Raw genomic sequence first — 27046 nt, 5'->3', positions numbered from 1 at the left:
TAGCTCATCTGCGGCTCATTGTGATACCAACACCTACTACATAAACAATATTTTTATAAAAAATTACAAAAAAATTATAACCTTAAGTTCTTTGCAAATATTTAACAAACACCACCATGCACTCAGTTTTGCTTCCCACGGTATGCATATTAGGGCGGGTCAATTTATATGGGAGATTTTTCGACTATGTGCGTATGGCACAGAATGTTTCTACGTGTAATTCTACACAAATTTGCCGAGGTAACCATGGATCTAAAATAAATTGTAATTTGCCAAATTGCGAAAATAGATTACTTATCATTTTCCTGTAGTGTCGTAAAGAAGTGTTTAAATTTAGTGTAAAGACATGCTATAAGGAGTTTTTTGATATGAAGAATCGATTTCTGCACTAACCTTTTTCTTAAAACTTCCACCAGAGGGCGAAACAGTGAAAATTTTGCAATTTTTATCGAAATATATTTTTTCAATTTTTCAAACTCCAAATTGGTTTGTTATCATCTCTATATAATAGCTGTTTGCGTTTTAAAATTTTTTGAGGAACTTTTATCAATCTAATTTTCTTTAAAGTATTTTTACATCTTTGCTTCCTTTATTTATACTAAATAAGAAAAACAGAAGAGTTAAACACACGTTGAGTGACTACACTAAAAAGCGGCCTCCCCTTACTTGAACGCAAATCACTTAGACAAATCTAGATAACAAGCATCAGCACTGATTATATCTCACAAGTGCCGTAAAGGCATTGAATCATTCCAAAAATTAAATCAAAAGGCGGTAAGTAAACTTCGAATTACACGTTTACTGCTTAGTCTTCATACCACCCACTATCCGTTCACTAAAGAGTGCAAGTGCACTAAAGGACAAAAAAACTGCAGCATCAATGCAAACAAAGTGCCGTTTTTCTGAGCCTCGAATACGCTGATGATTCTAACAAACTAGCAGGCTTAAATTATTCAGAGACATTGCCGCGCAAAACAGCCGTCGGCTCGTAATGGTGTTTACATTGCTGATTATAGTTGCCATGAATGGCGCTGATAATACCTTTAGACACACACAAGGGGCAACGGTGCAGCTACCAGCCAGCAGAGTGTCTATCTTCTACCACCAGCATGCGGGTGCCACCAATTGCAGCTGACTGGTGGCAATGAAGAGAGGAATCACGTTTGTGCGGCGATAGGCGAGTTGTGCATGAAAAGCTCCGCGCCATAATTTATGCAAGAGACTTACTTACATTCACAATTTCTTTCACCATCCGCATCAAAGGCTCGTTCGCCCCTCGAATGTGTGGTCAAATGTTGTCTGCTGCGACGGTGCTTGGACACACTGCATTAGCAGCGGAAGTATGTGGAAGCAATACAGCAAATCTCTAAGCAACGTTAAGGCAAAACATGTGGCATACGATATGAAAAATACACATATGCATGGCTTTGTACTTAAGCGTTGCATGCTGAGTCACGTAATATTTCAATTATTTCATCAATTTAATTGAATAAAATTTTTCAAACATGTGGCAACCCTACACAAAATATTTTCAACTTTCAACTTTCCTAAACCTCTTAAGTTTAATACCCATATCGCAATATTCAATTAATCTTACCAATTGAATTAAATTAATAATTTAAAACAGGTGGAAACCTTCATCAAAAATATTTCCAGATGTAAGCCTTCTCAAATGTCTTTCTTTGACAGCCATATAAAAGAGGAATTAAAAAATGTCCATTATTTGATAGCACCTCTCACTTTGCTAGCATGATGTTCAAAAATTAGTTCCTCGACCTCACTCTGACCTACAATTCACGCAAGAACAATACTTTAGATATTTACTCTTATCCCGGAAAATGGTAGTTTTTTTTCTTGAAATATTTAGTCCCAAAAGGACTTCTTTCATTGAAAACAAAACAGCTGTAAAAAATTTAAGAAATTTATATAAAAAATATGCGGACTTATATGCTCCGAGGCTGGCTCCAAACGGATTTTTCTCTACGCACATCCCTCTAAGGGGTGAATGGGATCGGAGCTGAAGGAGAGAGTTAGAGAAAGTGTCTTTTGTCAGCAACTCTCATTAGATATTATGTTCAGACTGCCGAATCTCTGCAGCGTCTTTCAGGCATACATGGCCGCTATCAAAGAGGCAGCCGATTGGTTATGCACCAATGTTTTGCCGAGGGTAATATCTTCTCTGATAGCCAAGCGGCTATCAGGGAGCTGGGATCACTGATGGTTCGATCAAAACTGGTCGGGAAATGCCTGAGCTCTCTCTCAATCGCCTCGGAATACTTCGAAATCAAGCTGATTAAGGTCCCAGGACACAGAGATATCACTTCACCCTTCAGGGCCCGGACTCATAGTCAGCTCTGCGAGCGCTGGGCGAAAACACCGACATGCAGAGTTGCAAGGTCTTTCTGGGCGGTAGTAGACCGCGGGCGGTCAAAGGCGCTTCTACAGCTTACCAAACGCCAGGTGTCGACTTTTACGGGTTTACTTACCGGACATTGTGCTTTAGGAACCCACACGGTACGACTTGATATCGTCAGGGTTTCTTACTGTTGCAGCTGTTTGGCAGACTCTCGCCAGATTAAGGTTTAAGCACTTTGGTGCGCATTTCATCAACTCTACCGAAAAGCTTTTAGGAGTGGACACCAACTGCCTACGGAACTTTGTTTTGGGCACCCAGCGCTTCTCTTAGCTTAACATAGAAAACCTGTAGTTACTGTTCTAACTGAATTGCGTAATGTGGTAACACAATGGACTGTTATTAATGTCTAAGTATGGGGGGTATGCCACTATCAACCTAACCTAACCTAGGCGGACAATACAGTTTACATTCAAATTAAAAACTATTTTTTTTTAACTCATCAGCAATTTACAAATCTCAGATCTAAAAGGCTTAATCTGATTTATATAGCGACGTGTGCGAAACCCCGAATTAAAACCATGAATCTTGGAGTAGTCAAAAGATAAAGAAGGCAAAAGGCTATATGCGGCAAGGGAAAAATTTGATATTATTAGGGTGATTGACTCGCTTTTTCCAAAATGGTTTTAGGCGGCTCTTTTGAAATTTTTTGGTGGTTTTTTTGAAATCGTGATTTTTCAAGTATCGAACAAACCGGGGTTCTGTTATCATATGAACCGGGGTTGTGTAATATAAATTCTATTTATTCATCAATTACTGATATAACCGAATAATAATAAGTTCGGCGGTTTCTCTTAATTATGAAATTAATGCAGTGACAATTCATAGAAACATACTTCCAGTTATGGTTCAAATGTACTCACATACTTGTATATACATGCATATCTACATATTTATTCTAGTGAATTCCACTAATATGCCAAGCTTAACTCTTTCTACATTTTGTACAGGCGACTGCAATTTTATTTAAGCCGAAGGCGATTTGAGCAACTTTCATTTACATATATTTACACACGATGCGCACTAATGGCTGGGTGATTATTGTATTCGCAATATCGCAAATTTTGTCTTAATATTTATTCCAAAAGTTAGGAAATTCGCTTGTAACGTGTTCGATATGCGCAACATAACAATAGTCGAGAAGCCTTGCTGGAGGTAGAAACCCATAATGGAGGTAAAATTTGCATTTATTTACATAAGTGCCGCAAGCAGCAGTACTAACTTTTTGGCAATCGTGCGTAACTAACTGTGAAACTAGTTATGTCAAAAATTGTCGAATAGGTAAGTAGAAATATCTATGACTTTGAGCGTTCTTTCCAACTCGACCCATCAAACAAGGAAATCGTACTGTTATTGTGTCGTGTGATTTTTCAATTTTTTGTATTCACGCACATAGATTGACAGCAAAAAGTTTCAAGCAGTTGCTTGTCACGTGCAATTATTTCAATGCTTAAGTTGTATATAAAATATAGTTTATGTTTCGCATATTCGTGTGCTGTTCCTCTTTTAGACTAAATAAGTCCGCCATTTATACTGGCATTACTAATTTGTGAAAATGTCAAACTTTTCCAACACCAATGCGGACATGGTTTGTGTTTTTGCTGCCGCATGCTGCTACTTATTATCCAGTCAAGAGAAGAGTCATTTTCGAATATCAATGCCATACCAAGAGAGTAGCTGGAAATATGTTTGGTGGCACTCCACGTTGGAAGCTTTTAAGCTGTTTGCATTATTTTTCTGCTGCTAGATGCTGGCCGTAAATATTGACATCGCCACGGACAGCTGACTAATTGGAAATTTTATCGCAGTCACTCAGGCACTTATTCACTGTTGCATTGCAGTGGAGTGCATAAGCTGTAATAAACAAGCAGTCGTGCATTTAGTCAAGAACAAAGAAGCTGGTGCGCATGTTTGGCTTATATTACTAATCATGAATGTACACTAGGGTGGTAAAGAAAAAAAAATTAAGTCGGAATTTTAGTGCCCTCACCCCCTAGGATTGTTCTATGTCGAAAAAGGTATACCCTATTTATTTTTTTTTGAAAAAATATTCAGAGGTCGCTCAAAGCCGTCGAAGTTTCGTTTGGAAAACTCTGGTTCTCTTCAGAAGACTTTCAATAATAATTTCCGATTCTTTATTTAACAATTGTTTGATACTAAGGCTTTTTATTGGGAAGCTATACTGTTTCATATTCATTTTTGGACCACCCTAATGTAAATACATTACCAATTTGCAAATATGTATGCAAAAAAGTATAAGCAGCGCTCTCAAATGCATAAACCATAAGAAGGATACGAGGCATATGAAGCGTTTGACATTTTGAATGGCAATTCACTGCTACTTCATCAATAAATTTGTTTAAGTAACCCAAGGCTTAGCACATAATAGACCAATGACAGTAAGACGACGAATAAATCGAGAAACTGACGACGCCACATTAATTAGTTGACCTTATATTTTTGAAAACGTTGCAATGTAAAGATATATTTGGTTTTTAAAAATATGTAGTATAAAACCTTTAATGAAATTTCCTAGGATATAATTCTCTGACTTCTCACAAACTCCAAAATTTATGTTTTTAGGAGTTAGTGGCTAAAATGCTCTACAAAAATGTTACTCTTGAAATTAAGTATTTTTAGACAATACAAAAGCAGGGCTAACATAATTCTGCCTTCATTCGTTTCACGTAACGATTTTGGAAAGTAAAAGCACTATTGGGAAGGTATGCTTCTATATATAGAGAGATGATTTTAACATTTTCTGAAATCGGGTCAAAATTTCCCTATTTGTGTGTAGTAGTTGAGTTGTATTTGGTTTGCTAAAAGTGTATAATTTTCGCATTTTCTCTGGCTTAGTATTTTTTTTTTTGACCACGGAGACGAATACGAAAACGAATAGCACGAGCAACTGATAGATAAAAAGATGACCAATTCGACGAATAAGCCGAACACAAATACGAAGACAGATACGATCAAAAGTAGGGAGACGAATATGAAGATGATTAAGACGATTACGAATACGATACGAACAGTAACACGAAGACGACGTCGAATTAATATGTATACCAACCTAAAAAGAATAGGAGGACGATTTAGGAAATGAATCCGAATAAGACGACAAAGATAATTACGAAGATGTATACGAATACAAAGATGTATACGAAGAGGAATACGTAGGCAGAGGAATACGAAGCCAATAACGAAAAAAAAATATAGGAAGAAGGATACGACAACGAATATCAAGGCAAATTCTGATACGCTATGAAGGTTAATACGAAGACAGCGAATAAAACGGATACGAAGGTGAATACGACGAATAAGACGAATACATATATGAATGTAGCGAAAAAAAAACGAAAACAAAATAATCTTCGGCACCATTAAATAACTGTTCGAAATTTTGGCATCTAATTGTACTACTTGTATTGAATTATTGGCAACCAGATGGAAATCTCCAGCGCAGGTATTCATTATTTTCCTCTGAAACCATTTTTACATCATATCCCCGGTACTAACAGTCGGATTTTAAAATACAATGTATCGTTGTTTTTGTTTCAAGGGCATAACTCTTTTCTTTCAAAGCTAATTGTCTTCAAGTATCCCATTGTAGTACTTACTCACCAGATATAAGTTCTAACCACCCTTAGGTTTGGTACATAAAAAAGAACTAGCTACATTTGTTAACAGCAAAAATAAATTTCGTTAACCGTTTAATTTTTTTTAAATTTGTGATTTATACTTTGCTCACAAAACTTACCTAGTTATCCCAATCAAGCATACATATATATAACTATGTATGTGCTTCGTAAGCTGGCACACAAGTGACTCAAAATAGAAGAGCAAAGAGAACAAATGGTAAAACATAAAACTTAAATGTTCAAGTCAGAAAACTTTGACGATAATTTAATAGTTTATAGTACGTGCTTTTTTTTTTACTTTTGCATGTATATTTCAATAAAAAACCTAATGCTAGGACTAAAGGGGAGGACACACAAATTTACTTCGAACATTTATTCAAAGTAAAAATACTAAAAATTCATAAAAGAAAATAAAGCGTCCAGAAAGTAAGTAAAATTCTGTTGCAGTACAGCATCAAAAAATAACTGCAATGGTCATTGACTGCAAACATGAAAATAGGCAGGCCAAAAAGTCCTACATATCAGAAAAGGAAGCTATAAAAATTGTGCTGGTAGGCAGCCAAAAACACTGAGCAAATAACACGTTGAAATCAGAGAGAACTAGCAAAATGTTGAATGGGAATGGATAATACGTAAAGGGAATGCTACTGATAGCAGATGTGCCTTGGGATTTATATACATATGTGAATATAAATAAATATATCGAGTGTATGTAAAAGTTCCAAAAATTGCTATGTAAACTGTTTGAAGTACCTGGAAGGACCTGCGGGTCCATTACTTTATTTAACGCGAACCATATATTAAGGTTTGTAGGAGGATAAAATGTCCTATGAAAAAATACTTTCGGGAGTAGGATAGATTATTTGCGGGGGAAAAATATATGCAATTTAATTAAATTAAGAAAATATATGAATTGAAAGATTTCTATAAACTTATTGAGAGTATGAAGCTCATAGTTATTGTTCCGAAGGAACCGAGACGAAGGCCAAAATAATAATAAATCGCTGCCTTCTGTTGCTTGTAACTTGAAGTGTGTTTTATTTTCCTATGGCAAGAAAATGTTTAAATATAAATGCAAATGGTATTTCACTATTTACACTTTCGTGTGGCCAAACTCAATACGAGATTAGATAAGTCCTCCTGCCTTTCACCTTGCTGCTGGCGTCGCGGTAGGACATAATTTGTTACATGAAAAGTAAATACAGAGGGGTCAGTAGCATTCTCCGTATGTATAGCAACAACTTCCATTATCTTCCTCCACACCATTCTTCATGTATACATGTAAATATTTGCCTTTTTTAGTGGTAGAGTGCATGTAAATGTCCTTTTGACTCCATGAAGTGCTGTAAAAGGACACCAAGCCAGTCAGTGTGGAAGGCACTTTTGTAGCACACAAACACGTAGAGTGAGTAAAAAAAAGAAAAGAAAATGCAACTGTGTTTCAAAATTTTGACGTTCTCGCTTCATTTGCCACATTTGACTTTGATTTGTGTTTTGTTTGGATGTGGGCAGCGGTAGCAGATGATGAATGAATGCCTGGGTGGTGGTGGTGTCAGTGTACGATGAGTTTGGCTTTTGCATTCATTGAAAATGCAAGACCTGTACTTATGTATGTGTGAAGTTGGCTGCTCGGGCGCAGCTGCAACGCGATTCATCAAATTACTACTTGCATAAAAAATGCCCTTTTGGGGAAAATAAAAAGAAGACCATGTATGTTGTTCTAGCGGTGGAGTGTTTGAGATAAAAAAGAATTACATATGTGAGTTGGCGAAACTTTTACTGTAAGTTCTATTCATTCAAATGACTTACTAACTATGTACTTGTATACATATAGGGTGATCCAATATACAGAAGAAAATCAATTTATAGAAAACTGGAAACAAGAAAACTCGTATTTTTTTATCTTGGAGGCTGTTTGGGCTATGAAATTTTCTGTATATTTTTTATGAGAAAGTTAATTTTTTTTTTAGTACCTATTGTTTTTGATAGAGCAAAAATATTTTTCTTCAGAAATCTTCCAACAACAGAATTACTATGGATGCTTTCCATTTCAAGACAATCGGTCAGGTACGGGCATGCTTTGAATTTCAATGAAACTGAAATATGTGGTTTGTTGGTCCAAATAATGAGACCCGTATTTTTTTTTTTTTTTGACTCGCAAAACTATTTTGGGCCGACTTATATTATTATTTTATTTGAAAAAAAAGTTTTAAATATGAAGTCGATTGTATCTACATGAGTCGAAGCTTGTGAAATAGGATTTAAGGATAAGTAATAACCGATTCTCTGTAAATTGTAAGTTAAAGTTTTATAAAACTTATTTTGTTCCAAATAAAATATTAATAATGAACAATAACCTTTCGTGTGAAAATTATTGACTAATTTGTAGTATGAACCCCAAAAAGATATTTTTTCTAAAAAAAAAAAAAAAATAATATATCCGAAAAAAAAATTCCGTTCGACTGCCTATTTTTTTGTGAAAAAGTATGAAAGAAAAATATAGTTTTGCAAAATTTAATTTAGAAAAAGTTGTTCAATGAAAAATAAATCAAAAATTTATAAAAACTAAAACCGATAATTTTACGATTTTATCTTGAAGTGAAAAAATTGTTGAAGCCATTATTTTTTTACAAAGTTATGGTCATTTGAAGAACAAAATTTCCCAGATATATATTTAGTATATCTAAAAAACAAAATAGGTTATAAGTCGGCCAAAAAATTGTTTCGAGCCAAAAAAATTAGAAAGTATATGGATCTCATTATTTGGAATAACAAACCATATATTCATAACCGGTTGTCTTCAAATGGAAAGCATCTACGAAAATTTAGGTCTAAAATTTTAGTAGATATTTTTTCCAAACGTGCATGGTTATAAACACCCAAAGTAATTAACTTTTTTTTTAATAAGATATGACATTATCGGTTATGAAAAAGTATCTAGTAAATATTTAGAAATAAATTTATCGCTTGAAAATATTAACCGATTTCAAAATAAGAAATACGGGTCTCCTTATTATAAGCTTTTATTTTTTTTGATACTTTATAGTTCTGCGGGTAGCTAAAAACATTTAGTACCACCCTAATATGTACGTGTGTGAGCGAAGGAAACCAATCGGCAAAATTAAAAAAAAAACATAGCATTTTTGGAGCCCTTATGTGTTATTTATTTAACGGATAGGCACCTCGGGCTTCACTTTGAAGGGGAAAATTTTCATGAAATAATAATATCACAGTTAAAATTTAACTTTGCACTAGGATTGCACTAAACACAAGTTTTAAGACCTGCTTTACAGAAAGATTTTGAAAAAAAAACAGATCCTGTAAGATGAAGTTAGATGAATTTCTGAATTGACCCTAACTTCCTAGACTTAGTTCAAATGTTATTTAAAAGTGGTAATATCTCAAAAAAAATTAAATGATGCTTCAAAATTTAGTGCAGAGCCAGTACTTGCTCATTATTTCATAATATTTTATTACTTAAAAATCAAGTCCATCCACTTATCATATCATCATATTGACATAAGTCATACTAGGAAAGCCTCTTGTAACGCAATGTCATAGCTTTCTTTATATAATGCGTTTCTAGCATGATGGAAAAACAAAAAAGTAAACCAAACAAAACCAATGCCAATCCGATGAAATGCAACAAAGAAGCAGACTTTACAAAGCGAGTGATTTATGTGACGCATTTTTTTGTAACAATTCGCGAAATGTAGACTAATCCTCAAATCGAGAATCTTTAGTAAATATTCATTTGTGCAAAAGCATTGATAAGCATACTCAGACCGGATTAAGAATGACTGACTGGCTGAAGAAATAATTTTCATATTGACTTTCTGCCAAAGTAGAACGGGGTAAGCGGGAAGTGTACATATAAGAGCGAAAGAAAATGAATAAATATGAAAAATAAGTAGGACAAAAAAGTAATCTTGTCTAAGAGCTCACAAATACGTCACCAAAACGTCGGCAACGTGAAAGATGTAAGAAATGAAATATTAAATTTATATGTTATAGGATAGGAAAAGGTTGAAAGTGAATGAACATTCTCACATGAATAACAGCCGGTTTTTATTTTCTGTCAATTTCCATATAAAATTTAAAAAAACTAAAATCATTTTTACTTAAATTGATTTCGTGAAATTGGCTACAAGAGTTGGGTAAGTTAGAGTTATAAAATTTATCTAAATATCGGAAAGTTTTAAGTAAGTAGTTTGGTGGGATCCACTATTTTTACTTTCCCAAAAATTAGGCACACAATTTCTTCTTAATATTCTTCGTACGACTGTTAGCTGTTTACGCTGTGATTTTTAAATAAAGTTATCCAATTTTAAATACCCCAACAAATATCAGGCTTGGTGTCAAAGTCCAAAGTCATATCTATTTACCCATATATTTGTCTATAAATTACTTTGATGTGAGTGGGTGACTTCATTTACTACAGAGATGTATTCACTTACCCACGCATAAGCCTAAACGAGTCCTTGATTCTTAGAGCTATATAAAAATGTGATATTTTTGTTTTGCATTCAAAATAGCGTAAATGATGCGTTGAAAAGCTGCGAATCCATTGAAACAGCTGCAAATGAGCTCTTAATTGTGTGTGTCGGAAATTCGCGCGGGCAACCTTCATGCGTGTAAAGCAACTGCATCCGCCAAAGTTGTTTCGTTTCAAAGTCGGCTCACACACATATTTGTCACATTGCTTTAATATCGTTTCAAAGCAAGTGCATGTTTGCAGGCGTTTCCATTTCCACCTCCGCTTAAACGTTTATTGCAATTTTAATGGTGTGAAAATTGCGTATACGCCGCGGTTGTACCAACAGCAGTGACTTGCCTGCGGTTGCAATTGAAAGATTTATTTATTCGTGGAAGAGTTTATTTAAATGCGGGTTTTAAAATGCGAATTGAGCTTGCGTGCAGATTTATCATTAAATTTGAAATGACAATTTTAATTATCGTGGAGTGCTACATAAATGCGGAGTTTATATTTCTGTCGTGGAGGTTGTGTGCAAAAAATTTATTATAGACAGCATACAATTATTTTTGACTTCATACGTCAACAGAAATCATTTAGATATTTAAATATCAGTATAATATATGTATGTAATATCTCAATGTTTACGATTTAAATTTGTATCATTCATTTCTAGCAAAAGTCGTAATTTACTTAGCTGCAAAAATTTATTAACTATGCTCGATAGAAGCTCCAATTAGCAAATATGATAAGCACCGCATAATTACACTCATTTTTTATATACTTAGTTGGTAATAAACTACATTAAAACAGTTCGATGGTAGCAAGGTTCTCAGTTTTACGCTGCCTATGCACGCCAAATGGTTTTCTCTAAGAAACTCCTTTTTTGCGCAAGTATAATAGTACGCTTGCTGTTGTTTATCGATTGCAAAGGCAGTTAGATAATTTTATAAAAGGTCGCACATCTCTTTTGACTAGATGACAATGGGCAAGCTGGACGTATTAAAATTTAACCTACGCGAGTGCTACGCTAAGACTTTTGGCTATTAGGTGGCTAGGTACGCTAGGCCACAGGTAGATCGGAGATGGTATAAGGAGCTCTTCAAGCTTACTGCTAATACCAAAAGAAACACTTAACTGACTTTTTCCCGATTTATATCCATGTGGTAAGTTTCAACATTACCGCTTCTATTTCCTGCAGCAGATGTAAGTACGAAGTTGAGTTAAAACCATCTGCTACTTGGCTGTCCAACGAGTTTAAAATTTCGATGATTGGGGCCACACAAGAGTGTGAGGTTTCAAGAATAGATATTAGCAGCTTGCATGTGAACGTACAGCATTTTTCTATCACTAATTTTTCCATTGGTCTTTTAAACGTCACTCTGAAGCGAGTAAGTAAATTGCCATCTTAAGATGGCAAATTAGTTTTTCGCATTTTTACTGCAGGTACCTGTCGTGTGTAACGATTTAAAGGTCAAACCCCAAATTCTTAAGATCCATGCCTTGGTACGCGTACTACTAGTAGTACAAAGTGGTCCCTTTGGCCTAAAATAAAGGTCTCCGCGCTCGTAGTAGTTAGAGGCGTCAGCGATTTTTAAGGATCTAATCGTCGACTCGTTTTGTCCAGATACTCTTACAGAAAAGTACAAATTTGGTTTTTTTGAAGAGCAAGTTTACGGTTTTTTAAGCTCACTCCATTCGTGAATTCCAGTTTCGATAACTTTTTAAGCTGCGGTGGCCGTATCTCAGCATAGGTTTGCACAGTGTTGTATTCCAAGGTGTACAAAGGTAATGGTTTGTTCTCAGAATCCCCATAACCCCAGATAAAATTATCTAAACGCGTAAATTTGCACGAACTCTTTGGCCACTAGGTTATTCCAAGAAATTACAAGTTAAAGAATTGTTTTGTCTGTGTGAGTGTTTTAGAGGAAGTGTCGGAGGAAATACTGGGCTTGATGCCGCACTGACCACTACATATGTAGAGGTAGACCTCCTGTGGTTTAGAAATTCCATTTATTTTATTAAAAGATAGAAAAGTGGAATATTTAAAGAAGTAGGACTAAATATTAATTTCTGACCTTCTGTAGACAAATCTATGTTAGTTATGAGCTCTGAATGGTTGAAAATACAAAAATGTACGGAGTTGCCACCAGCTTAAAACAATTTTGATTAATTAAATGAAATATTTCAATTTTTGTATAAAGTTAATTGATAAGATAAATTATATATTACAATTTCTATATGAAACGAAAGGTTTTTAAGAAATATTTGATTTAGAGACATTTTTCAAATGCATTAAATATACTTATTTCATACCTAACCTTCAACATTTTTTTGTTGCATTGAATTGTTTCAACCGTTTTGTTTTTTAACCGACTTCAAAAATGGAGGAGGTCATCAATTCGTCGGAATATTTTTTTTTTATCTATGTTATCGCATAAATGATTTTCATATTTCCATTTTATAAGACTAGCCCACAGTAAGGCGTGGCAGAGTAAGTTTATTATAAAACATATTTTAGAAATTTGGTTAACTATAACATATGTAAATAGTGCAAGGATAAAGAATTCATTTCGACAAAAAAAAAAAACATTACAAATTCTTTCGTTTTTTTTGCAGTAACATACGCTCTTATGGATATATAAAAACAAAAAATGAAAAGAATTAAAAAGCTACATAAAAGCCTTTTATAAGCTTCGAAAGTCTCCACTGGAGTTAAAACAATGCAAAAAATAACTAAAATGAAACTGAAAGCGACAGCTAAAGCAAAAGTACAAAGCTAAGGCCATGAATGCTTCTGCAGAATCCCAGTAATGCCAGCAGCAAAAGCACTGCGGCTTCTTCAGCCGTGCATGGCACACAGCTACACAACTAACTACATAAATACGACCGACACGTTAGGCAATGACTGTCGTCCATTTCCTTTCTAAACAGCAAATCCAGCAGATAATATGTGCCAGTGGGTGCATTTATGTATTTTCATTTATAATTTCAAGTATTTGTCATTTTGTGATATTCAAATGTGCATTCAATCGTAATAGAACTCGCCAACAGAGGAATACCTAAATACTTGTAGCATAAAATGCAGCAAATGAAATGTGCGATGGGCCATGTAAAACACAAAAATTGTATTTGCATTTTGTTAGTACTCGTAGTAGCGGCTAAAAAATGATAGGTTGGGAAGGGAAAGTGAAAAATCTTGCCGCAACACTACTGGAAATGATGTGTGACATTGGGGAGGAATGATGGCAGCGATATGCAAGCGGAATATGATTTGCGGTGATTTATGCTGACTCAGCTGCTTAGCTCGCTTCTATGGCGCTTCGTCGTATGTGTGTGCATTTGCAGCAACGGGCCAACCCATCGATGCTGGTTTGCGTTTTGGTGACATTTATCAAATCCTCTGTGGCCAACGAATAATCACGGATGGATTGTGAAATACAGGCGAAAAAAAAATAGAAAAATAATAGCATTATGCGAGATTAATACTGGCATTTGTGGCCGTTATGATGGATTTTAGTTGTAATGTTGTGGCTTTTGTTGTTGTAATCAATGTGAGTGATCAGCGTTGCGGGAAAAGCTATGTAGGTTGATAGGCAGCTGCTATTGCTTTTTTACTCGTACTATACGAATGTGTATGTTGGAAATATGATTATTGCTGGTTGTAGTCATGAATATTAAAAACAGCACACATACATACATATGTAAATGTGCAACAATGCCACTGCATATTGGTATGCTTTCTGAAAAGCGCAATTTCGAAGCAGATACCAAATTGGAATACATATATATGCAACACGAAATATTAGCTTATATATTTAATACTTTGCTGTTATATTCCTTTCTCTTACCTCAGACGAGTATGCACTCTCCCATGGCTTTTGCTATTTTGAAACTTACATGCATGGGCAAATGCATTTAATCGAATTTGTGCAATTCTTTATGATATTGCTGACCTGCGCGCATTTTTAGATCTGTGTATGCGTGTGTGCATATCAGCACCCTGTGGGGAATGCACTACTGCCGAACTGGTTACGTACTAAAGAATGTACACCCACGACTAATGCGCATTAATACTCTTTTGCATGCTAGCAACTGGCGAATTTAACATTGCGATGTCCTGCGAAGTGTCAATTGCCACCCGCTGCATCCCTCTTTCGATAGTTTCGAACCAGTTTTTAAAATCGACAAGCGAAAAAATTGACATGATTTTTTCAAACCAAGTCTTTTTGTTTAAATTATTGTAAACAAATGTGTTTTTAATTAGTTTTAAAAAGAAAAATAATATATGTAATTCTTAAAAGTACCACATTTCGCTGCGTTTGGGCATTTGGCGATGAAGATCTGTTATTACGTAACTAGAAATTTGGTTCACTATAGTTCGGGATTGCCCTGCAGGGAATGCATAAGGGAACGTTCTCGTGTAACACACATACATATGTACTAGGACCCGACCGAAGGTAGAACCGAACGTTCGGCTTTGATCTAACATTCGGCCGACTTTTAAACTAATTAAATTAATTTTCAAAGAATAAGCTCCATGTTGCCAATTTAGGAGTACATAAAATACAAAATACATAGAAACGTTTTTATCTCTTGTGTATGCATTAAAAAAAAATTAACACTTTCTTAAACTAATTGTAGCACAGTTCAGTTTCTGTGCAAAGTAATTGTTATGTAGCAAATAAATTTGTTTATATGAACTTTAATAATATTTTGGCGCTTACGCTTTTGTTAAGCCGAGCTTCTCCCCTAATTTTTGGTGTGCGTCTTAATGTTGTAAAACAAATGGAGGGACTTACAGTTCTACGCCGCTTCCGAACTTCTCTAACGAGTCATCCACAGCGACCGCCCCGATGTTTTTTTTAGTTTTTTTTTTAGTTTAGGTGTCACTTAAATTCACCAATTAATTTGCGTTCTCGCCAAGTGAGTTTGTCCTGTTACCACTGGTGGGTGGGGCAGAAAGATAATATTCAGCAACTGCTTTAAGTAACTCTAGGGATCTTTCCAATATTGAAAAATATCATCACCTCTGAAGCGAAGATTAAACGATTTGTACATTTGTACATTTGTACATTTAGGCAGTCACAGAGTGGTATTATTTAGAAATTTGAGTTCAGCTCAATAAATGAATTTCCGCATCTGCACAAATGTACTAGTCCAGATAACCAAAAAGATCTGGCTTCGGCAAAAGCTTCGGTAGTTTTTTTTTTGCGAAGGCGAGCATTCAGCCGAATATTAAAATATTTCCGAATAGTCGGCAAACCGAAGCCGAAGCCGAACAATCGATAGGACTCTAATATGTACATACATGCATACATATACACCATAATGCTTTTAAAACAATCAACAAAATGCAGCCTCAACATTTTCAATGTTGTTTCTTCCATTTCATTTCATCTGCTGAGGCATGTAAAATGCCGAGGGGAAAGTCAGTTGTAGCAATTGCTATAAACAGTTTTAATAATTTGCTGCAATCATCGACTAAATAAATGTGCATTTTTGTTGCTCTAAATAGGTTTCAGTATTGGGTTTGACCCATGGGTGAGCAGCTTTACCATTTTCCAGGAAAATTGGGTGTAACTAATGGTGATTTCGTTTCTTCTTTAAAAAAATGTTGCCCTTGCGCGGAGCAAAATGTGTTTGATGTCATATAAAAGTTTGTCGTTGGCAGCATTTTGATGATTTTTAGTTATGAATTATTATGGAGTTATATTAGACTACAATTGAATCCATTTTTGGACATCTCCTTTATTTTCTGAGATATTGAGTAAAAAGTATCATTAATTTAGTACAAATATTCATCACATTTTGTCGTCTGACGTACGAGGTGGCTGCAAAATTTTTGACAAACGTGGCATACAACAAAATTTTGCTTAAGAAAATCCTGAATAAAGTCAATAATAATAACAAGAAACAATAAAAATCAAATGGTTTAAGAATTTCTTGAACTATTAATTTCTCCGTGACTTAAAAGATGATCAATCGTCGCGTTTTTGAGGTATTGAATTCTTAATTTTAATTGCGATTTCCGAAAACGTGCCGCAAGTAATAAATACACGACAATATTGTATACAGGCGATGTTATGTATGTATTTTCATTGGCATAACATAGTCACATTCCAACAATGCCACTACCAATATAACCCACACTTCTTCTACTACTTCCCGTCTCACATATCTCCTCCTTTTCTATGCTTTTCTATTAAATTGTCTGATCTTTCAAACTAAACACCGTCATTTTCGTTATTATGTACTTATTTCATTCTTGCATTATAGTAATTTATTATTGATTTTGCTTTACGTCTAGTAGTTTGCTAACCCATTTTCGTTAACACAGTTTTAAGCATGGTACTCCTGAATCAATTAATAAAGACAGCTTCGAGAGGAAAGGACTTGTTCATGTATATATTCATTTACTTACCATAATACATAGTTTATTAAATTAGGGATTTTAATTAGTTATATTTTTCTGTTTCGGTGTTTCGCTTTATTTTTTTCTTTAATCCAATCAGTCAATCAATATTCATTATACTTATATGTATGTATATTAAAATTTTTTCTTGACCTTTTGTTTTTATTTGTTTCTGTGCCCGCACTCACGCAGTGTTGCACCAGTGTTTTTGCTTCTTTGAACAGAGACTATAAAGGTGTCTGTATATAACTACACGCACAATGCGGCAGGCTTCAGAAACCCCCTGCGAAAGAGATAATAGAAATTTTAAATCACCAAAATGCACAGAAAGACTTTTGGTACCTCACTGAAGCTTACTCGTAAAATTCGTTGCGATAAACCTGCAAGTGCGCTGAATGCTGCAACCGCTTGAGTGCTGTCCGGAAACTTATATTTTCGTTGAAATATAAACAGAAGAACTCCTGTTACGTTGCTCCTTGGACGAATCGACAAAGCTGTTACTAAGCTTTCAAAAAGAGGTGTCTTCCTTGACCTATGCTTTCGAGGGTAATACCGTTGGAAAGTTGGAAAAAGAAGTCATACTCAGAAAATGCCTTTTGAACATGTGTTCATATTATCATGATCGGATAAGAAGCTGCTTCGCTATGTATGTATATCAGCTACTCGACAAGTTCAAAGCCTGGAAAAAGAAAAGTTAATCAAAATTTTACATGCGAGTGGTGATGTGAGCAACAAAAGCCTACCCATAAATGTAGGTGGGATACTGTTGAGAAGACCTTTCTGCATGCGGACCGGCTGGGCCTTTTTATTCTTCCCACAGTCCATCTACATGGCGCATACTATCGCTTCCATCTGCAAAGGAAACAAAATTATAACATGGATAGGAACCAAAAAGTTTCTTCTGACTGAGATTCGATTTTTACGTAGACATGATAATTAAGAAAAAAGATGAATTCAATCGCCTGCTTTGGCTGGACAAACAAAAGCAAGAGCACCACTGAACACAATGGCAATGCCAAGTTCAATATCTCTCTGCACCTGGTATGAATATTTAGCGAAACTTGATAAACTGAAAATACCCAAACTGAAGCCGTAATTGTAGAACCAAGTGACAAGACTACTTGAACGTTTTTTCAATTAGTCGCTATAACACTTTTTCCTGTTTTAATTTGTTAAGGTAGGTAGGAAGGTACGAGGACTCTGTGACTAAGTGAATTACCTTACTCGGCTAGAGACTTAACTAAAACGCTCATCTCCCAAAAACTCTGGATACATCCACATAGGCCTTGTAGACCTGAGATCAGTTTATGGTTTCAAGGTTTTGTAGTAAATGATGAGTCTTTTCTAATAGCATTTCTAGACTAAGTATCCTATGGAAGAGGCCTGAGTGATGAAAATCAGAACTTGGAAAATATTTACTGTTTAATTATATCCGGTAGTTATCACTACACTTTTCTTTTTTTTTTTGTGCATCTATTTAAATTGTAAATCGCTCGTTGTAAGGGCACACTTGTGTTGCTGTGCAGACTACCAATAACATTTTGTCTTTCACACTATGTGGTGCTTAGCTCGACAAACCAAAGTAGCAAGTCACCCCTGTTCGGGTGGCCGAGAAGTAGGCAGCACATTTTAGACAATACTGTTTGGCCTGTTGCCTGTTGTGATGTGGATCTGTTAAATTACCAAATGGCATGCGGAAAGTGGGAATTTGCACCCCATAAAAAAAATATTTTCGTTTCTGGCAGCACATACACGTTCTTGCTGTATTTGTTGTTGTGTTTTTGGTTAGATTTTGAGTACATATTTATTGTTCCTTGCTATATTTTTACTTTGTAGCATATTTTCCTTTTAAATGTGGTTTACTCACTTTGTTTTGGCTTTTTATGTGCTTTGTTTGTATTTGTTTTAAGGATTTAAGTACATAAGTACATTTTTTGTTGGGGCTCAATGTGAGCATTGTGTTTAATGGCAAACATGCAACAATATATGTATGTATACTTCTTTTTTATTTGTAGGTATTGCATTTATTTCCTAGTTGTTATTGTTGTTGTTTAGTTGTGACTGTTTATAGTTGTTTATACCATTCTATAATTACTACTAAATACATACTTTTTAGTGTTGGCGTATCGGTGAGTGGGGGCGTATGGGCAATATTTGCATGGGCTATATATCGCATACGTTCTTCAAAAGGGGCGTAACTCAAAATTTAGGTAGATTTTTATCCAATTAACGAAACAATTTTTTCCTTCATGATTAAATTCTCTAAATAGACAATTACTTTTATATCTGTTTATTTATTAATTGCGTTGAATCTGTACAATCCAAAGCAATTATATGTATTTTCGTTTCTGAATTTTGAGTTGTGCTTCTTTTGAAGATGGAGTGCGATATGTACATACAGTGACCATATTTTAGAAATAGAAATAGAGTACGAGTTTTCATTATGTATGTATATTGTCGTCACCGCAGAAGAATCTGCTAACTCCACTTTTCAGTCAAAATAACTTTTTGATACTGATGGAAAGGGGAAAAATCTCTGCATACTGGTAAAAGCAAACATTATTTTATTAGTTAAAAGCGCTAAAAATACTTAAAAGTAAATTCTGTCAATGAAACCTTTCTTCTGATAAAGGTGGTAATTATTGCAAAGTCAAAGCTGCGAAACATATTTTTTAAGTTGCTCTCGAATACTTCAAGAAAAAGTACATCAGTTTCGGCTGCTTCAAAATATAATTGTAAAAACTTTTATTTTTCATTTATGGGCGGCATTTTGAAGAAATTTGACATTCGCCAAGCTGGCCGTCCGTAGTTGCGGTAGGTCATACAGTTTTGTTCGCAGCATTGCCATTTCGTCAAAAGTGCCACTTTGAGACAAATATGTTTACAGCGTGTGTAGGAAGTTAGGTAGGAATTTTGGTGTTTGAAAGAGCATTTCCCGGTTCCTTTTGTTGGTTCGTTTTATGTGCTGTTGGGATGTATATTTTATTGGCTGTTATTGTGTTGTACTACTGTTTTATTGTGCCACACACTTTCTCGTCAGTGTTGGATAAACACAATTCTCTGCGTTGAACCTAAATGCACTGCGTCAAACCGGCAGCGTGTCATAGGATCACTGTCATCATCCGCCATCAGCAGTCAGGCTACGGCTTCATGCGTGTGTGGTATGCACACTTACTATGTTCATGCGTACCTACTAAATATGTATGTATGTATACAACAATATTTTTTATAGTTATTATATTGTTTTATTGTAGGCTGTTATATTTATATTGGCATTTAAACCCACAAAGATATCAATCATAATTTGGGAAATTTGTTGGTTGTGCGGAACCTATTTTTAGTACTTTCAGCAGTGTTCGAAAATTTTATGCGTCGATTAGATTGGAAGCAGGTGGGCGGAGAAGAAGAGGGTTTATGATTAATGTGAAAAAGACTTGGCGAATTGCAAAGTATATTGCGGCAGGTTTTCAGGTATGTTCTTTTAGAGAAGAAAAATTTGCTTAATTTTTTTTTCATGGAAGAAAAGAAATTTATAGGACTTTTTGGTATGTTTTCGCTTTTTTATGAAGATTGTAAAGTGCGAAGTGCGATTTGCAAAGTGCGGAGCGTATTAGCAAATTCACACCGTCCCGCGCGCAAGATGTTACCAAAGGTATACGACAATGTCATTTGCTGTTGTGTGTGTGCACCTGCTGTTGCTTCGCTTTTCACTTAGCCTCGTTTGCGCGTTGGTGTGTATGTGTGGCGAATTCGCACCCCATTGCATTTGCTATGTAAATTTTTTATGTCGCCTAAGATGTACTTTGAACTTAGAAAGAAAACAAAATACTTTGTAGACAGTTATTTTGCGTTCAGCTTTTATGTTTTCTCGCTTTTGTTATTCTTTCATGCATTAGTGTGAAAGGTATTCGTGCGCTCTTGACGGCGTTGCGAGTTTCTAAGAGCAAAAATATATGCATCTAACCATAAATAAAGCAGAAGTCTATTGTTGAGGAGAAGTTTCGCTTGTACGTATTTTATAAGTTTTTAAATTTGCTTTTTCTGCTTGTTTTTGATATTTTTACAAGATGCATTGGCAATGCGATTTTGATGCTACAACATATTTTTTTTTGTTTATATTTAAATGGTAGAAAAATTTCTTAAAATAAGGAGATCTTAACGATTGTAAAGATTGTAGAACTTTTTGTGTGACATAGATGTTGTCAAACGCACGCAATGATTTTTAATGAATATACATTTTTGGGATTTTAGTAAACTAGGACTGAGTATTTCCTGTTAAAATAAAACGGTGTTAACTTAAATTAAATTTTAGCAATTTATTAATTTCATTAGACCCGCAAACGCGTTATCAGCGATGATCCGATAAAGTTTGTAGCTCAGTTTATTTGCCATTCCACTTGGACTTTAAGCAATACAACTTTAGCTGTAGGAAAGTGCTGGTTTTGATGAAATTTCCTTTTTTGAGGCTTATTAGGAATTTTATTTCTCGACCGAGCCACATTTTTGTATTTTCGCTTTTGAAAAGAGAAAGCTTGATTTATTACCCTATTTTTGTAAATAGAGCAAGAAATGTTGAACTCATAACGGAATTTTGTTGACCCAACTTGACTTTTTTATCGATCTTTGCCACGCCCATAATAAAAAAAATAATAATAATTTTTGAGTCCATTTCTTTCAATTTATAATTCCTTGCAATAAGGAAATTCTAAATATCAATTTTGGTATTTTAGCGTTTGTAGTTAATTAAATATTTCAGCCTATGCCTTTTTAAAAATTATTGTTACGTAAATATATAATAGGTTTTTGTAAACAGCTTCACCTATCTTATACCGCACCTTATGGAGAATTTCATTAATACATGTATCTTCAATAGTTTTCTCGAATTACAGAATTAAAAGCAGCTAGATGGCCTAAACCTTACACTATGCGCCAGCTGCATACTTCAATCAAAAGTATTTAAATATTTGTGGTTTTGCTTCGAATTTAGCCGTTGGTGTTGTGTTGGTCAAGATTACAGCTTTCGCTGTATTTACGCGCGCTCGCATGTGTGACTGTGTGCGTGGGGCTTTGAGCTTCTATTTGGGTTAAGCACAAGCTGTTGGATTTCTTTTAAAGCGCACCCTTTGCTGCTACTGTTTTGAATTACTTTGCCAGTTTCGCGGTTTGTGGGGCTGTCAGCGATTGTTATGCACTATTTTTTTTTTTTGTTGCTGCTGTGCGAACTACGTTGCTGTTGTTAACATTGATTACAAGTTATGGCATTTTATGGCGTTGCCATTCGTTGACGACGCATCGTCAAAAGCTCGTAATAGATTCTTTCTTTTTCGCTCTACTATTTTTTAGTAACGCTGTTTATTGTGTGATTTCGGCCTGCTCTCTCTGCTTTCGTTTCATTTTCACTTTCGCATTCAGCTTGAGGCTCTTAAATTGAATTCAATGCTACATTTATCATAAATTTGTGACAACTTTGCTTGTGATGCCGGCAGTTTAATTTGCCCTAAGACCCTGCTGCGTGGATGGGACAGACTGTTTGGCTTGCTACGCAACGCGGTCGGCACGAATGCTTCCCTTAACATTCGGGATTTTCATGTCACGTAGGCAACAGCAGAATTTTCACTCTTTTTCGAGAAAGTAGTCAATTTTAGATTTTTCTTTTAATAAATTCAGACGACGTGCTTCGTTGCTCGTGTGCAAATGCGAAATTGATTGTGATGCAAAAATTTCTCTTTGTGCGACTTGCTTTTGCCGCTTGGACTAAAAACAGCTTTGGTTCTTAGTAAGTTTCTTACATCATTAATTTGAGATAAAAATGAAAATTCTCCAAACCTTTGCTAAGAAACCAACTTGATGCGCTATTAATGGCGACAATGACAGCAACAGCTGCTCGTGGCATTAATGTGAGAATTAATTTTGTTATTTCATTGCAAATATTAATTCCAAGAAAAACATGTGCTGTCATATCCTTTGCCATTACAAAAAGTGATGAAAATAAGGTATATAAGATATGGCAAAGGTTTTTGTTTATAAATTTATTTTTGAAATCTGTTCAGTTATCTACTATTTAAGAATCAGTTTTAAAAATTAGGAACTGGTCATATTCATTTGGAAGGCGCGTACATTTTCCCATAGCTGAAGCAATTGCCTGGAAATACTAGTACTTAATTTGAGGACGATTAGGTTCAAATACATTTGAAAATCGAAAAGTTTGATTTGAAACTCTTTCGTCTGTTTTTTTTTGGTGGCATTACATATTAAACTTACCTAGCGAGGCCTTTTATCCAGAATCGGAGAGCAGTATGAATCCTGCAGTGCCATTGAGACTGGCATTAATGCCCCCTATGGGATGGTGTTGCAGCTGAAAATCAAGCTGAAAAGAAAAAAATAACGTTTATTAAATAAATTGAATAATATTGGCATACTTTATTTAATTGTTCCATCGTTAATTGAAGTTTGCTGTGATACTTATTAAAAATCCTTAGAATGATATTCGCGTCATTGTGTTTAGTTTTAGCAGAGGTATCGTCCAAATATTTGGTTATGAATTTGATGTCGGATAATGGTTATTTAATGAAAGAGAATTCAAATTTGATACCATTTTTTAATGGTGAATCGAAGCGAATCGTTTTTAAAGAGAGTTAAAATAAGTCCAGGGATAGCGGGAGACTCTATATCCATAAGATACTTTCCGATAGACATCGAACAGTTACAATTTTATTATACATAAGTATAGATTTATAAGAGTAGTAATTATGAATAACCATTACACTCGCTAAGCACTGGCCACTAATATGCGAAAATAAAACTAAACTGTTATAAGAAACGCTAAATAATAAACTCTATACATACGTAAGTACATGAAACCAAAATATGTTTTATGCATAGCTAATTCATAAAATAGTATATTTTTTTGCCCAGTGGAGCTCAATAATTCGAGTGTAAGCGAAAATCTAGAAAATTTGCGCTCTATTTTTTATTTTTTTTTGTGTAGCTGACATTAAATGTTTTTACAGCATATCGTATTGTTGTTAGTGGTGCCTCTTGGATTTTAAGCGCATTACAGCAAAGGCTTCTGCGGACCACCAACAGCAGCTTGCCTAAATTTTCAATTCCAACGCTATCTATTGTCTGCCGCTGGCTGATGCGGCCAAACGAAATTGGCTCCAAATATGTACCAAAAGTAGTGCCATAGTCGTACATATGTCTGCATATACATATTTATGTGCGTATGCCAGTGTATTCCGCAGTTTCGTTGTACAATTAATGCTTTTCTTTCCTGATTGCATCTTGAAGCTTCCATAAAGGCTCAAGGAAAGGTGAGTTGCTGCATTTACCAGTTAGATTCTGGTAGCAACAAAACGAAATGAAGAACTTTTAAATCGAATTCTGTGCCGTACGGTGAAAAGTGTTGTAGCTGAGTTGAAAGGTATCCAAAAGAATTGAGTTGGCAGTTAAAGAGCATTTTAAATGAAATACGTGAGCTTGATTTATTCGGTAGTTACAAACAAATGAATGGGAAAAATGCAGGTATTTGCCAACGTCCTGTTATTATATTTATTTTAAATAGATAAAAATAAATACAGGTACAAGTTCAACAAAGCCATTGAGAATTTATAGAATACACAAATCCTCTCAAAAAACATGAAAAACGAAAGCGACTGGGTTGGTGGTTGGCAACAAAATTACATTTTTCCAAGCGTTTTCTATTTGTAATGAAATTGTTGTTCCTGTGTTGTGTTGAAATTGTGTTTGCTTGAAAAACGTAAAAAGCCAAAAACCAAAAACTAAAAAAAAAACCGGTTTAACAACATTTATTTACAGCCAGTTTCACCAGATTCATTTAAGTGGAAATTAGCTTTAATTTAATTTTTTATTTAATTCTCATTTAAATTATTTTCAGTTTCAATAAGCTATTTATTTAAGTAAGTAAAGAGTGGTGGTAAAACAGACTAGGCCAGCGAAAGCTTTCATTTATACTGAGAGCTTTTGAAAGCTTTGGCACGCTGTGTTGTAAAAGCAGCGTTGGTATACCAGTAAGCAGCAGATACACAATGATTAGGTGATCAAACGTGTAACACCTCTGAGTGTGGTTATTCTGATGTAAGTGATGTAAGTGAAAGTAAGTACAAAAGATTAGACATGGATTCGACGAGGTTTAGAGACGTGAGCACCTTAACAGTAGTAACAGTATTTGTTTTATTGATTTTGAATTGTGTCGTTATTGAAAGGACCATCAATATGTACATTTAACAAGTCAGATTGTTGGAAACCTTTGGGACAGAAACTAAATTTTAAATAGATTAAAAGAAAAATGAGAATAGAACCATAGCCCTGAGTTTGTAATGTTATGTGTGTTGAGTTCCGAAAAAAAACCGTTCTTAATAAGAATAATTTCTACAAAAAAAGGGCTCATACAGCTGTGAAGAAGGACGCTGGGCATTACCTTTAGCTCAGTTCAAATCTAACACGTGAAGTTTATCTCAATCGCTTTTTTATAGACTTCGAATCGATACTAATATATGGACAACGTCCACAAAGACAACAACAAGTTCAATCAAAGAATTAAGTGCTGTAAGTCTCATCTGTCCTTGGTATGAAATATTTGGTGAATTGAAACTGAATCGAGGTTAGAAGAATAGCTTTTTTCTTATTCTTCACGCAAAATATGATTTTTGCAATAGCAATATATTGTTACCAAAAGAAGTGATATCCGGTGGCTGAAACTGGCTACACACAACCACAAACTTACACGCCTTTTAAGAAAATATTTAATCAAGCTTTTCATCCGATTTTATTACAATAAACCATCGCAAAATATACCATGGCAAATGCCTTTGTACAGCAAATGAAGAGTTTGCAATTTCCCAATTTTCACTTTGCTGCCAACAAAGGAAGTAAAGTAGACTACGTGGCGTATACGCAACACACATTCCTGCATACGCTATGCGCTTAACTCGCTGAAGTTGTGACAACAATGCATGCGAATAGCATCTGCTTATGTTATGTACATATGTGAATGCGAGAGAAAATGAGGGAAATGCAAATTTCGAGCAATAAATGCAACTTGCATGGAGCGATTGATGTGCAACAAACTAAATATGTGTAGGTGTGGGAAGCTCCCACACACACACACACACATACCCAACATATTCATTGTAAAAGCGAAGTAGTCAGTGCGCTGGTGAATTGCTTTATTATGCGAAAGTTCCTGACAGAGCGACCAGAAACACACACCCACACCCAAATACAAAGTATTTATAACATGCGAAAATGTGCCAATATGCATGTACCGTATCGTATTTATGTATAAGTGCAAACTTTATCACTTCACCACCCTCCTGAAAATATACAAACGAAGAGCAATGCAGGAGCATCTGTCGTCCTGACTGCAAATATGTTAAGTGTTTATATTTGTGGCGTTTTTCCGTGAAGTTATTTTCCCCTTGCTGATATTATAAAAATTAGATAGGCTTTCATGTTTATTAGTGATAATTTATTAACTATTATCTTTGCCCGGTCGACCGGAGCTGAAGCTGTCTTCAGATTGAGGACGGAATATCGACACAATTAAAAATAAAAATAAATAAAGCAGGAAAAATGTTATATTTATTTTATTTAATATATTGCCTAGAGCTCAAAAATAAGTTATTAAAATAATCAAAAATAGTCAAAAACTAATACAACAATTTTTCTAAGTACATATATTGATTATTATAATTTTTTTACTTAACAAGAGCGAAAAAATCGAGAAATAATTGAAAATAATTAAAACAATAATTTAAAAGGTTTTTCTAACTATTTTTGATTATTTCCGATTTTTTGTTCAATGGTAAAAAATTATGATTACCTTTATAAATAATAAATTAGTAATCATGAAAAGACTGAAATAGTGGCATTACTCATTAATGTGCTCACTTAAAAAACACAACGTGACTAAATTTTTTTTAACTTTGAAAGTCTTTGGAGGACTTTCGCAGGACTTGGAATAGATGCCATAAATTCCAGTTTGTCGATAAATTTCAATAGTTTAATACATATCAATAATTCTATGAATTTAAAATGTACTAGGATCCGTTAACTCAGTAAAATTCGATAACTCGACTAGTTTC

The 27046-nt window shown here is 34.7% G+C and overlaps 2 long non-coding RNA genes across 2 annotated transcripts in view; both read right to left on the bottom strand.

Annotated features, from left to right (window-relative positions):
- Window positions 1-16994: 16994 nt before the first annotated feature.
- LOC118749531 lies at window positions 16995-17790 on the bottom strand. The gene is made up of 3 exons (XR_004994237.1): window positions 17684-17790; window positions 17298-17619; window positions 16995-17223 (listed from the first exon to the last, which is right to left on the bottom strand). It is a non-coding gene; the product is annotated as an uncharacterized LOC118749531 (long non-coding RNA).
- A 5417-nt stretch (window positions 17791-23207) lies between these two features.
- LOC118749534 overlaps window positions 23208-27046 on the bottom strand; it is a 130505-nt gene continuing 126666 nt past the window's right edge. The window contains exon 4 of the long non-coding RNA XR_004994240.1: window positions 23208-23307. This is a non-coding gene — a long non-coding RNA (uncharacterized LOC118749534). The remainder of the gene's footprint in view (window positions 23308-27046) is intronic.

Source organism: Rhagoletis pomonella, unplaced genomic scaffold (genome assembly GCF_013731165.1).
Source record: "Rhagoletis pomonella isolate Grant_MI unplaced genomic scaffold, Rhpom_1.0 Rhpom_scaffold_00018, whole genome shotgun sequence".
In the NCBI taxonomy this organism is placed as follows: domain Eukaryota; kingdom Metazoa; phylum Arthropoda; class Insecta; order Diptera; family Tephritidae; genus Rhagoletis; species Rhagoletis pomonella.
This window is presented reverse-complemented; position numbering and strand designations above follow the sequence as displayed.